This window comes from Phyllobates terribilis, unplaced genomic scaffold, assembly GCF_046119375.1.
Source record: "Phyllobates terribilis strain yellow unplaced genomic scaffold, ASM4611937v1 Scaffold_3__8_contigs__length_932513732, whole genome shotgun sequence".
Lineage (NCBI taxonomy): Eukaryota > Metazoa > Chordata > Amphibia > Anura > Dendrobatidae > Phyllobates > Phyllobates terribilis.
Genome location: NW_027362763.1, coordinates 313,637,777 through 313,651,672, shown reverse-complemented (window position 1 = coordinate 313,651,672; position 13,896 = coordinate 313,637,777). Strand labels below are relative to the sequence as shown.

The 13,896-nt window shown below is 43.0% G+C and overlaps 1 protein-coding gene across 2 annotated transcripts in view; it reads left to right on the top strand.

The window, feature by feature from the left end:
• The window catches only part of LAMP3 (lysosomal associated membrane protein 3), a 50,721-nt gene that overhangs the window by 15,737 nt on the left and 21,088 nt on the right, over positions 1 to 13,896 (top strand). The window lies entirely within an intron of this gene.

Genomic DNA, 13,896 nt, shown 5'->3' with positions numbered 1-13,896 from the left:
TATCTGTGAGAATTATTTACGGCCTTCTGCGAGACACACAACACTTTCATAATTTGAATTTAGTGGAAATTAACAAATTTAACCCCTTAAGCCCCGAGGGTGGTTTGCACGTTAATGACCAGGCCAATTTTTACAATTCTGACCACTGTCACTTTATGAGGTAATTACTCTGGAACGCTTCAACGGATCCCCCTAATTCTGAGATTGTTTTTTCGTGACATATTGTACTTCATGATTGTGGAAAAATTTCTTCGATATCACTTGCGTTTATTTGTGAAAAAAATGGAAATTTGGTGAAAATTTTGAAAATTTTGCAATTTTCAAAATTTGAATTTTTAAGCCCTGAAATCAGAGAGATATGTCACACAAAAGAGTTAATAAATAACATTTCCTACATGTCTACTTTACATCACAATTTTGGAACCAAAAATTTTTTTTGTTAGGGAGCTATAAGGGTTAAAAGTTGACCAGCGATTTCTCATTTTTCCAACAAAATTTACAAAACCATTTTTTTAGGGACCACATCACATTTGAAGTCACTTTGAGAGGTCTTTATGACAGAAAATACCCCAAAGTGACACCATTCTAAAAACTGCACCCCTCAAGGTGCTCAAAACCACATTAAAGAACTTTATTAACCCTTCAGGTGCTTCACAGGAATTTTTGGAATGTGGAAGAAAAAAATGAACATTTAACTTTTTTCACAAAAATGTTACTTTAGACCCAATTTTTTTTATTTTCACAGGGGTAACAGGAAAAAAATGGACCCCAAAATTTGTTGTGCAATTTACCCTGGGCACGCAGATACCCAATATTTGGGGAAAAAACACTGTTTGGGCGCACGGCATGGCTCGGAAGGGAAGGAGCGCCATTTGACTTTTTGATTGTAAAATTTGCTTGAATAATTAGCGGACGCCATGTTGTGTTTGGAGAGCCCCTGTGTGCCCAAACTTTGGAGCTCCCCCACAAGTGACCCCATTTTGGAAACTAGACCCCCCAAGGCACCTTTCTAGATGCATAGTGAGCACTTGGAACCCCCAGGTGCTTCACAAATTGATTCATAAAAATGAAAAAGTGAAAAAAAAAACACTTTTTCATTTTTACGAATCAATTTGTGAAGCACCTGGGGGTTCCAAGTGCTCACTATGCATCTAGATAGGTGCCTTGGGCGGTCTAGTTTCCAAAATGGGGTCACTTGTGGGGGAGCTCCAATGTTTGGGCACACAGGGACTCTCCAAATGCAACATGGTATCCGCTAACAAATTGAATGGAAAATCGGCTCAAATTGTTAGCGGACACCACGTTGCGTTTGGAGAGCCCCTCTGTGCCCAAATTTTGGAGCTCCCCCACAAGTGACCCCATTTTGGAAACTAGACCCCCCAAGGCACCTTTCTAGATGTATAGTGAGCACTTGGAACCCCCAGGTGCTTCACAAATTGATTCGTAAAAATGAAAAAGTGAAAAAAACAACACTTTTTCATTTTTATGAATCAATTTGTGAAGCACCTGGGGTTCCAAGTGCTCACTATGCATCTAGATAGGTGCCTTGGGGGGTCTAGTTTCCAAAATGGGGTCACTTGTGGGGGAGCTCCAATGTTTGGGCACACAGGGACTCTCCAAATGCAACATGGTATCCGCTAACAAATTGAATGGAAAATCGGCTCAAATTGTTAGCAGACACCACGTTGCGTTTGGAGAGCCCCTCTGTGCCCAAACTTTGGAGCTCCCCCACAAATGACCCCATTTTGGAAACTAGACCCCCCAAGGCACCTTTCTAGATGCATAGTGAGCACTTGGAACCCCCAGGTGCTTCACAAATTGATTCGTAAAAATGAAAAAGTGAAAAAAAAACACTTTTTCATTTTTATGAATCAATTTGTGAAGCACCTGGGGTTCCAAGTGCTCACTATGAATCTAGATAGGTGCCTTGGGGGGTCTAGTTTCCAAAATGGGGTCACTTGTGGGGGAGCTCCAATGTTTGGGCACACAGGGACTCTCCAAATGCAACATGATATCCGCTAACAAAATGTCGGTTCAAATTGTTAGCGGTCACCATGTTGCATTTGGAGAGCCCCTGTGTGCCCAAACTTTAGAGCTCCCCCACAAGTGACCCCATTTTGTAAACTAGACCCCCCAAGGCACCTATCTAGATGCATAGTGAGCACTTGGAACCCCCAGGTGCTTCACAAATTGATTCGTAAAAATGAAAAAGTGAAAAAAAAAACACTTTTTCATTTTTATGAATCAATTTGTGAAGCACCTGGGGTTCCAAATGCTCACTATGAATCTAGATAGGTGCCTTGGGGGGTCTAGTTTCCAAAATGGGGTCACTTGTGGGGGAGCTCCAAAGTTTGGGCACACAGGGGCTCTCCAAACGCAACATGGTGTCCGCTAACAATTTGAGCCGACAATTTGTTAGCGGATATCATGTTGCATTTGGAGAGTCCCTGTGTGCCCAAACATTGGAGCTCCCCCACAAGTGACCCCATTTTGGAAACTAGACCCCCCAAGGCACCTATCTAGATTCATAGTGAGCACTTGGAACCCCAGGTGCTTCCCAAATTGATTCATAAAATTGAAAAAGTGTTTTTTTTTTCACTTTTTCATTTTTACGAATCAATTTGTGAAGCACCTGGGGGTTTCAAGTGCTCACTATGCATCTAGATAGGTGCCTTGGGGGGTCTAGTTTCCAAAATGGGGTCACTTGTGGGGGAGCTCCAATGTTTGGGCACACAGGGGCTCTCCAAACGCAACATGGCGTCCGGTAACAATTTGAGCCGATTTTCCATTCAATTCGTTAGCGGACACCATGTCGCGTTTGGAGAGCCCGTGATGTGCCTAAACAGTGGAGCTCCCCCACAAGTGTCCCCATTTTGGAAACTATACCCCTCAAGGATTTTATTAAGGTGTATAGTGAACATTTTGAACCCAGAGGTACGGCACAGAATTTGTTTACATTAGGTCATCATATTGAATAAGTTGTCATTATTCTTGAGCGCAAGTGCTCACTACTTGAGTTTGCATCGGGTACTCAGGTATGCACCATGTACAGCGTGTGCTCGAGTGACATGCTCGAGTCCCTGCTCCGCATGTTTCACGGTTATTAGACACCCAAAAAAAAACATGCGGGGATCGCTCGTGCATGGCAGGCAATCCCCGTAAAGTTTTTTTGGCCGCGAAGCATATGGGGCAGAGACTCGAGCATGTCACTCAAATACCCACGATACTCAATGCATACCAGAGCACCCGATGCAAACTCAAGTAGCGAGCACTTGCGCTCAACACTAGTCGCCATATCGTCATCTTTTTTTCTTACTTTTGAAAAAAATCCCAACCCCAGCCCTAACCATAGCACAACCCTAACCATAGCACAACCCTAGCCCCAGCACAACCCTAGCCCCAGCACAACCCTAGCCCCAAACCCAGCCCTAACCCTAGCCCAATCCTAACCCAAGAGTTTATTTTAGACGCCGTTCCTTGTGCGGTATAAGTGATTAGACGACTTTATTCTTCAGGTCGGTGTGATTACAGCAATGCCAGAATCATATGGGGTTTTTATGACTGACAGCTGCCACACACTAAAAGACGCATTTTTTGTAAAATCTAGTTTTTGCATCGCCATATTTTGAGAGCTATAATTTTTCCAGATTTTGGCAGACAGTCATGTGACGGCTCGTTTTTTGCGGGATGACTTGACGTTGTTATTGGTGCCATTTTCAGGCACGTGACATTTTTTGATCGCTTTCTATTCCGATTTTTGGGAGGCAGAATAAACAAAAACCAACAATTCAGAAATTGTTTTTTTTTTTATTCTGTTCCGCGTGTGGTAAAATTGATGAGGTAGCTTTATTATTCGGGTCAGTACGTTTACAGCGGTACCACATTTGTATCATTTTTCTATGTTTTGGCGCTTATACACAATAAAAGCTATTTTATAGAAAAAAATATTTTTTAGCATCGCTTTATTCTGAGAGCTATAACTTTTTTATTTTTCGGCTGATGGAGCTGTATGGCGGCTTGTTTTTTGCGGGACGAGATGACGTTTACAGCGGTACCATTTTTATTTATATGCGTCTTTTTGATCGCGTGTTATTCCACTTTTTGTTTGGCAGTATGGTGATAAAGCATTGTTTTTTGCTTCGTTTTTTATTATTTTTTTTTACCGTGTTCACTGAAGGGGTTAACTAGTGGGACAGTTTTATAGGTCAGGTTGTTCCGGACGCGGCGATACCAAATATGTGTACTTTTATTGTTTTTGTTTTTTATAATAATATTTATTGATGGGTACATTATATTTTTATTTTTGGTGGATTATTTTATTTTTTTTTTATATTTTTGCAATTTTTTTTTTTTTTTTTCCCACTTTCAGACAGTTTATACACTTTATTACTTTGTCCCACTCTGGAACTTTCACTTTTTTTTCTCTGATCGCCTGCATGGCACAGGAATGCAGCACCATCCCTATGCCATGCAGGCTATCAGCGGTGCACAGTGTGAAGATTGTTTGGAGATGCACTGCGCATGTCCAAACAATCTTCCTGCTGTCTGGTGACCCGGATGTTGTCATGACGACATCGGGTCGTCATGGCAACACCCGGGAAGCCTTTGCAGACTGCGCTGGAAGCCGGAAGAGGAGGTGAGTATCGGCGATCACCTCCCCTTGCCCCCGCAATGCTGCGATCGGCTGCGATCGACTTCGATCGCAGCATCGCAGGGGTTAATGTGCTGGGAGCGGTGCAGGACCGCTCCCTGCACATAGTACCGGGTGTCAGCTGTGACAATCAGCTGACACCCGGCAGCGATCGCGCCCGCACAGCCTGTGTGCGCGCGCGATCGCCATGACGTACTAATACGGGTCTGGCTCTTAAGTCCCAGGGCACAGACGCGTATTAGTACGTCAGATGTTGTTAAAGGGTTAAAGTTATTTTCACAGTCAACTTAAAATTTCTAACACAGCGCATTTTCGCTATCTAGAACTACAACATGCAATTAGACACACAATAAATAAGCGAGTGTATAGAATTACAATGTATTTTTGAGCCTGTGAAACTGAGGAATAGAAAATAAAGTGCTTTAATTCCTGAACAGTTTATGTAATATTTTACTTATAATCACACCACATCTTGCTTGCCTTGCTTCAATTCTTTTTTGATGGTGTATAAAACCTGCCACCACTCTGGTGGTTCATTCAAGTCCTGCAGTGATGATGTCTTACCGTGACCGATGCAGCCAATCACTGGCTTCAACAATTAGAAAATCAGAATGATGTGCTGCACTGTTCGAAAGTGAACTTTTCATCAACAAGTACACAACTATGGCAGAAATATACTCCATTTGTAAATATACAACACTTTATTATTAAAATGATAACAGATAGGTGGGAAAAATAAAAAGATACACTGGTGAAAAACACCAGAGCAATCGGCAAAAAATGTTATTTTCTACAAATAAATATATACAGTAGAGACCAAAAGTTTGGACACACGTTCGCATTTAAAGATTTTTCTGTATTTTCATGACTATGAAAATTGTACATTCACACTGAAGGCATCAAAACTATGAATTAACACATGTGGAATTATATACTTAACAAAAAAGTGTGAAACTACTGAAAATATGTCTTATATTCTAGGTTCTTCAAAGTAGTCACCTTTTGCTTTGATGACTGCTTTGCACACTCTTGGCATTCTCTTGATGAGCTTCAAGAGGTAGTCACCGGAAATGGTTTTTACTTCACAGGTGTGCCCTGTCAGGTTTAATAAGTGGGATTTCTTGCCTTATAGATGGGATTGGGACCATCAGTTGTGTTGTGCAGAAGTCTGGTGGATACACAGCTGATAGTCCTACTGAATAGAATGTTAGAATTTGTATTATGGCAAGAAAAAAGCAGCTAAGTAAAGAAAAACGAGTGGCCATCGTTACTTTTAGAAATGAAGGTCAGTCAGTCCGAAAAATTGGGAAAACTTTGAAAGTGTCCCCAAGTGCAGTTGCAAAAACCATCAAGCGCTACAAAGAAACTGGCTCACATGAGGACCGCACCAGGAAAGGAAGACCAAGAGTCACCTCTGCATCTGAGGATAAGTTTATCAGAGTCACTAGCCTCAGAAATTGCAGGTTAACAGCAGCTCAGATTAGAGACCAGGTCAATGCCACACAGAGTTCTAGCAGCAGACACATCTCTTCAACAACTGTTAAGAGGAGACTTTGTGCAACAGGCCTTCATGGTAAAATAGCTGCTAGGAAACCACTGCTAAGGACAGGCAACAAGCAGAAGAGACTTGTTTGGGCTAAAGAACACAAGGAATGGACATTAGACCAGTGGAAATTTCTGCTTTGGTCTGATGAGTCCAAATTTGTGATCTTTGGTTCCATCCACCGTGTCTTTGTGCAACGCAGAAAAGGTGAACGGATGGACTCTACATGCCTGGTTCCCACCGTGAAGCATGGAGGAGGAAGTGTAATGGTGTGGGGGTGCTTTGCTGGTGACACTGTTGGGGATTTATTCAACATTGAAGGCATACTGAACCAGCATGGCTACCACAGTATCTTGCAGCGGCATGCTATTCCATCCGGTTTGCGTTTAGTTGGACCATCATTTACTTTTCAACAGTACAATGACCCCAAACACACCTCCAGGCTGTGTAACGGCTATTTGACCAAGAAGCAGAGTGATGGGGTGCTACGCCAGATGACCTGGCCTCCACAGTCACCAGACCTGAACCCAATCGAGATGGTTTGGGGAGAGCTGGACCGCAGAGTGAAGGCAAAAGGGCCAACAAGTGCTAAGCATCTCTGGGAACTCCTTCAAGATTGTTGGAAGACCATTTTCAGTGACTACCTCTTGAAGCTCATCAAGAGAATGTCTAGAGCAGGGGTGTCCAAACTTTTTTCTAAGAGTGCCAAATTTGATGAAGTGAACATGTGCGAGGGCCGATCATTTTGCTTGACATTCTTTGGACCATTAAAATGAATGCAAATAAACTTTTTTTGCAAAGTTTATTGAAAACGGCATACTTTTTATTTTGTGACTTGGATGACAAATCTAAACAGGTGTTTAATCAATCTGCCTTAAAGGGGTTAACCCAGACATACCCCCATTCTCACCCAGGAAGCCCCTCCCCGACTTGAGCATCGAAGCAGTTTATGCTCCAATGTCCTACTTTTGCCCTGCACTAAATTGCGCAGAGGAAAGGCATTTTCTGGAGTTCTAGTGACATACCCGGCTCTCCACGGGGCTGGCAGAAAGCCCAGTGACGTCACCGGCACTGATGGGCGGGCTTTATCACCAGTAAACCAGCTAGAGCAGCGCTAAAGCCTGCACATTAGAGCCGGTGAAGCCTCCTACCGGCAGTGTGTCATTGTAAATAGCACAGGGCAAGGGAGCACATCGGAGCATGAGATGCTTTGATGCCCATGGCAGGGGGGCTGCCTGGGTGAAAAAGGGGGTATGTCTGGGTTCTGAACTTGGACAACCCCTTTAATATAATAAAAACAGGAAACTGAGATATCTCAGGAACATTTTAAAGTACATTACACAAAGTAATGTAAGGTTGTCTGTCAACTTATAAGTTCAAAAAATGTGAACAGGAACATAACAGCAAGTATACATGTGTTCAAATATATAACTGTCTATCCAACTGACATTAATTGAGATTTTACAACATATTAATCTCAATTAAAAAAAAGAAACTAGCCTGCACTAATGTGAAGGGTGAAACTGGGATCTGGACTGCAGCACATAGACTAGGTCTGGTTCAATGGCCGTGGTTTTGATGCGCAAAATGTCACGCAGGTGAGAGTCACTTAGTCTTGTCCTCACGCGGTTCTTGTTAAAGTTCATAACAGAGAATGTCTTCTCACACAAATATGTTGAGCCAAACAAGCTCAGGGTTTTCTTAGCCAATGTTCGAATCTCTTGAAACCGGCTCTTATCCAGTTGGCGGTAAAAGTTAACAAGAGAGAGCTGTTGATGACGACTGCGTAACTCGCTGTCACAATGTAGCTCAATGAGCTCGAGCTGCAACTGATCAGGAGCATTGTCGGGGTCAACAGAGAATGGAGAGGAGAAAATGCTGATCTCCTTTTCAATAGCTGCAAAATCTTGAAAGCGCCGTTGAAACTCCCCAGCCAGAGATGTGATGTCTGCTGCATACCTGCTTATTTGCGCATGGATATCATCCTGTGGAAAACTGTTAATTATTTCCTGTAGCGCTGAAAAATGGATGGTATTGGGCGGTGTTTGTGACAACTGCCTTAGGAAAAGTTGCAGCTTTGTTCCAAAGGCTTTGAGGTGTGAATAAAGTTGGTTCACCGCTGCATCTTTGCCCTGAAGATTCATGTTCAGTACATTCAGATGCTTTGTTAGGTCGACTAGAAACCCCAAATCAGCCAGCCAAATTGGATCAGATAGTTCTCGCATCGTTTGTCCCTTTGTTTCCAAGAATTCTCCTATTTCCTTTCTGAGAGAGTAGAAACGTTGCAGTGCAGACCCCCGACTGAGCCATCTTACATCGTTATGATATGAAACATCTTCATATTCAGCCTGGATATCCAGTAGAAACTGTTTAAACTGGCGGTGGCACAGGGCTTTAGAGCGGATAAAATTAATGGTCTTTAGTACCGGTTTCATAACATGATCATATTGGAGATGTTTAGCACAGAGAACTTGTTGATGAATGATGCAATGAAGTTTAATAGCTTTGCCTCCTTCTTCGCTCACCTTGTTACAGATTAGGGTTGATAATCCACTTCGTTCACCAGTCATGGCAGGTGCCCCATCAGTAATAATCCCAGTAACTTTGTTCCAAGGCAGTTTCATGTCATCTATGGCAGAACTAACAGAATCAAATAAATCTTTCCCTCTTGTTTGATCCTTGAGGCTCTGGAGGTCAAGTAGCTCTTCAGTCACATTCATTTCATCGTCCACCCCTCTTAAAAAAATCAGCAACTGAGCCGTGTCAGATAGGTCCGTGCTTTCATCACAGGCTATTGAAAAGAAGTCAAAATCAGCTCCTTTTGACATTAACTGTCTCTTAATATCCGATGAAATTTCTTCAATTCTCCGTGCTACAGTGTTACGAGCCAGGCAAATGTTGGAAAACTCTTGCTTCTTCTCGGGACAGACATTCTCTACCATTTTCATAACACATTCTTTGATAAAGTCACCCTCTGCAAAAGATTTGCAATTTTTAGCAATTAACGCTGCCACCTCATAGCTCGCCTTTGTGGCATTTTCATTTGACTCACGGGCTCTTGTAAAAAATCGCTGTTGTGACAATAAAACAGCTTCAAGTTGCTTATACTTTTCACTTCGGTCGTGCCCTGTTAGCTTGTCGTATGTGCTATGTCTCGTCTGATAGTGTCGCTTGACATTAAATTCTTTATAAACAGCAACGGTCTCTTGGCATATCAGACAAACACAGTGATTCTTTATTTCAATGAAAAAATATTCTACTTTCCACTTGTCCTGGAAGCGGCGGCCCTCACTGTCAACTTTTCGTTTCTTATTTGTAGTTGCCATTATAAAAATTGGCCAGAAGGGGAGAGATTAAAAGGCGCAGAGGGTGGAACAGCAAAAATAAGATACTGCTATATGCTTTATAACACAGGCAGAGAATAGCAAGCTGTGCAACAGTCGCACATCAGATAATGGAATTATAGCACAGTGACAGGCAGTCAGGGGTTAATGAAGGGTATGACAGCTTGCTACCACAAGCTTGTGTGAGAGCCCTGCTGGCCTAACCTTTCTGGAGGTGTAAGGTGGCGCAGGGACTTATATATAACTTAATATATATATTATTTATATAATTTTACACAACTAAGCTGAGGTCTTCAGCCTATCTGACCTCTGAACGTCTTACAACCCCTGGGGGCTGGAGATCTCGCACGTCGCGAGATCTTGGCTGGCCGGTTGCCGCCGCTCAGTACTCCGGCGCAGGGAGAAGGAAAGCCGAAATCTCGCGATGTCCGAGATTTCGGCTCTTCTCCCTGCGCCGGAGTACTGAGCGGCGGTGGCGACGAGAGCGGCGGTGGCGACGAGAGCGGCAGCGGCCGCAAGGTACATGCTGCTGGATACCTGGGGGCCTTATTAGTCCGGACCGCGGGCCGCAAATGGCCCGCGGGCCGGACTTTGGACATGCCTGGTCTAGAGTGTGCAAAGCATTCATCAAAGCAAAAGGTGGCTACTTTGAAGAACCTAGAATATAAGACATATTTTCAGTTGTTTCACACTTTTTTGTTAAGTATATAATTCCACATGTGTTAATTCATAGTTTTGATGCCTTCAGTGTGAATGTACAATTTTCATAGTCATGAAAATACAGAAAAATCTTTAAATGAGAAGGTGTGTCCAAACTTTTGGTCTGTAATATATATATATATATATAAGGGCCAGTCATAATCACTGATCAATAGTATTATTGCAACTAGCCCCAATAAATAATAGATAATTTATAAAGAACCCGCAAGCGGTGAACCTGGAGAAATATCTTTAATTTCATGAACATTGATCTAAGCATGAAACAATTACCTATAGTATTCAGGGACCGTGTGCAGAGAAAACCGCCGGAGCTTCAAACCCGACGCGCGTTTCGGCTCAAGGAGTGTGTGATTAAACTAACAAGACAGGTATAAGAAGGGGGATCATACCAAGAGAACCTGGCAATAACATCCATGTGATGGTCAGCTGACCAGAGATGTGCACTGCTATGATACGCAGCCATGTATACCCAGGAGTGCAATGCACCGCCCGGAAATGACGCATAGTTCACCAGGGAAACCGAGACGCCCAGCATCATCCAAATCACGTGTGCTTGACATGGAGATCACAGGATGGAGATGTCGCAGGTCGGCGGAAGTGAAGGGTCCAGAGCGCGCATGCGTACGGGGGCTGACAGCGCTCACTGATGGGAACTGCTTTAGCCAATGAATATATATGGGAGTAAGTATTAATAGTACACCACATCTCTAGAGAAAATAAACAGCATTGTACCCATAGACTAATATGCATTTACATAATATATAAGAAACAGTCAGATTAGTGATCTCAAACATAGTTGTAAATTGAATAACTCCCATATAAAATGTGAAATGTACAGAACTATATCGTATAAAAAGGGAAATTATGATGCAAAGAGCATATAGTCATTACATAAGTCGAGTATATTATAATACAATTAATTATTCTGTGTACAAAAATCCCCAACCCCCCATACATAGAAGTGGCACAATATAGCATCAATTTCACAGTAAGGGTAGCCGCATCCGCTCAAATGTATTCAGTAGCATAGTCTAGATTAAGCGGACCTCATGGTAAGCATTATGAGGCCTATGGAGAATAAAAAGATAATTACATACACAACATCTAAAACCATCTAAAAACAATCACCGTGAATCAAGACTGTGGTGCATGATGTGGATAGCAATATCATGATCACAAAAAAGGTACAAAACTTAAATTTTCATTTAGTCCATTGGGATGAACGGTATTCAGTGTCCAAAGCCACCGGGCCTCAATTTGGGCCAGGCGTTTGGATGTTTGTCCGCCCCGAACATCTATGTCAATACTGTCAATCCCCTTCACTCGCAATAAATTTCCGTTAGATTGATGGCAGAGTTTAAAGTGTTGTCACGGTAGCTGGCCCGGTCCGTGACCCAGGGCGGTCAGTAAAAGGGGAATAGTTTATAGGGAATTTAAGTGTTTGTGACGCCACCTGTGGAATGCGGCTAAGGGGTGCCGCCGCTGCGGAGCAGTCCTCTGGAGCTGGTGTTACGGCAGCAGGGATGGTGTGGCTCGCCACAGGTAGAGCTAGCTCCAGGGCAGCGTGGGCTGTAATGGATGGTGGTGCAGGGGAGAGACGGCAGGACGGTCCCGGAGGAAAGACGGACACTCACACGGGGGTAAGCTTCAGTACCTTTACTGGTGATGTTGCAGGCATGGTCCAGGGTACTCCAGGCGAAGGGCACACTTTTGACTCTCCCCAGTGAGCGGGTATAGGGCCTCCTGAGCCGTTGCTTTATTCTCTAAGCTTCTGACCTGCCTGGAGCTAGGCCTAGCTTGGTTACTGTCGCTCTTTGCACCTGCTGACCTGGTGGTAGGGCCTTCTCTTTGGAGATCACTCTCCCTGGACGCTGGGACCTCCGTGACTCCTAGCCCTGGTACTGTAGTCAGCGTTTGGTGAACCTGGGACCTGTAGTCCTCCAAGGGTTCTGGTGGTTCCTACTGGGTGTAAAGGGTCCCTGTAGGCGCGGACCCAGTGTCCGGTATATATCTCGGGGTGAGCCTGGTATGCTCCTCTGCCCCCTTGCTACTTCTTCCTCCTCCTCTCGCCTTCGGCCACTCAGGGCCCTCACTAGGCCTTCACACGTGCTGTAGGCCTTGGCTCTCCTAAGCACAGCAGCCAGCGTGCTGCTCTCTGAGCGTCAGCACACTCCCAGACTCTCTGTCTCTAAGCAGGAACTAATCTGAGCTGCCTGGCTCCACCCTCCCTATATATATCTCTAACGGGCTCCCTCTGCTGGTCTGAGGTGGTAGGGTGGAGGTGTGTGAATGTGTGAGGGCCTCTTGTGGAGAAGTCCATCCATGCACCCTTCTGGGTTCTGTGGCACCAATGTGCAGCAGGACGCCACACAACGCAATGTCCACAGGGAACACATCCGCTTTTCATGGTAAAAGCGGACTACGTTCATGAATGTAAGGATATTTTCCAGGTTGACTGCTTGCGGGTTCTTTATAAATTATCTACTATTTATTCGGGCTATTTGCAATAATGCTATTGATCAGTGATTATGACTGTGGCCTTTATATATATATATATATATATATATATATATATATATATATATACATACATATAAATATATGTAGGATATAACATTTTCTGCCCATTGCTCCGGTGTTTTTCACCAGTGTATCTTTTTATTTTTTCCCCCTATCTATTATCATTTTAATAATAAAGTGTTGTATATTTACAAATGGAGTATGGTTTATCTTTTTTGGCCTTTGGCCTTTCCTACCCCTGTTATGTAATATGATAAACTAACCACATGTTGAGTCCTAGATGAGCAGTACTAGATATAGGTTATTATATTCTTTCAATTATATGGAGTGTACTGTTTTTTTCTGTGAGTTCCTCCCATCTATTATGTTTTCAGATGAAGAATGCGATCTGACTACACACAGTTTGTTTGTAGTCTGTAACCACTGAAACACATAGATCTATAAAGAATCTGTATACACCAAATGGCAGTATATTTTTTACAAAGACATTCTGAAGTTGCTTAATTTTTATTTTTTTTTAAGATGCATTAATAAAATGATAATTGGCTGCAGTTTTTAATGCGTACACTACCTAGGACATACACAATATAACTGCACTTTAAATACTTGCCAATGCTAGAATATACAACTTTAGACAACATATGGTACAAGGCTTAAATGCAGTATATTTTATAAATTAGGTTTGTGTTTGTGAATTCTTTAGCAATTGTCTTGGTAGAAAAAAGAGCCATACACTTGAGATAGTTGTGGGCTGAGCTAAGTCTCTGACAAACACAACTGGCAGAAGTGTATGTCTCCCCAATCAACAAGGATCGAGCATGTCAATATACCAAATCCCCCTCCCCTTCCATGACCTCTGCCTATGGGGGAGGACTGGTAGATTGTTGGTTGATCCTTTCCTATATCATTAGGCTATGAAGATATGAAAATAGTACATTGTGGGGCTGATTCATCACAGTGTTTTCGTCAGAAAACTGTTGTAAAACTTTGAAAAGTAGAAACTTTTTGCACAATGAAGAGTTGTGCAAACATTTTGTGACTTTGGGGCTTTTCACATCTGTTTGAAGCTGTTCTGCCAAAATGGCTGGATCTGGGAAGAAGCTGGAGATATAATGGTG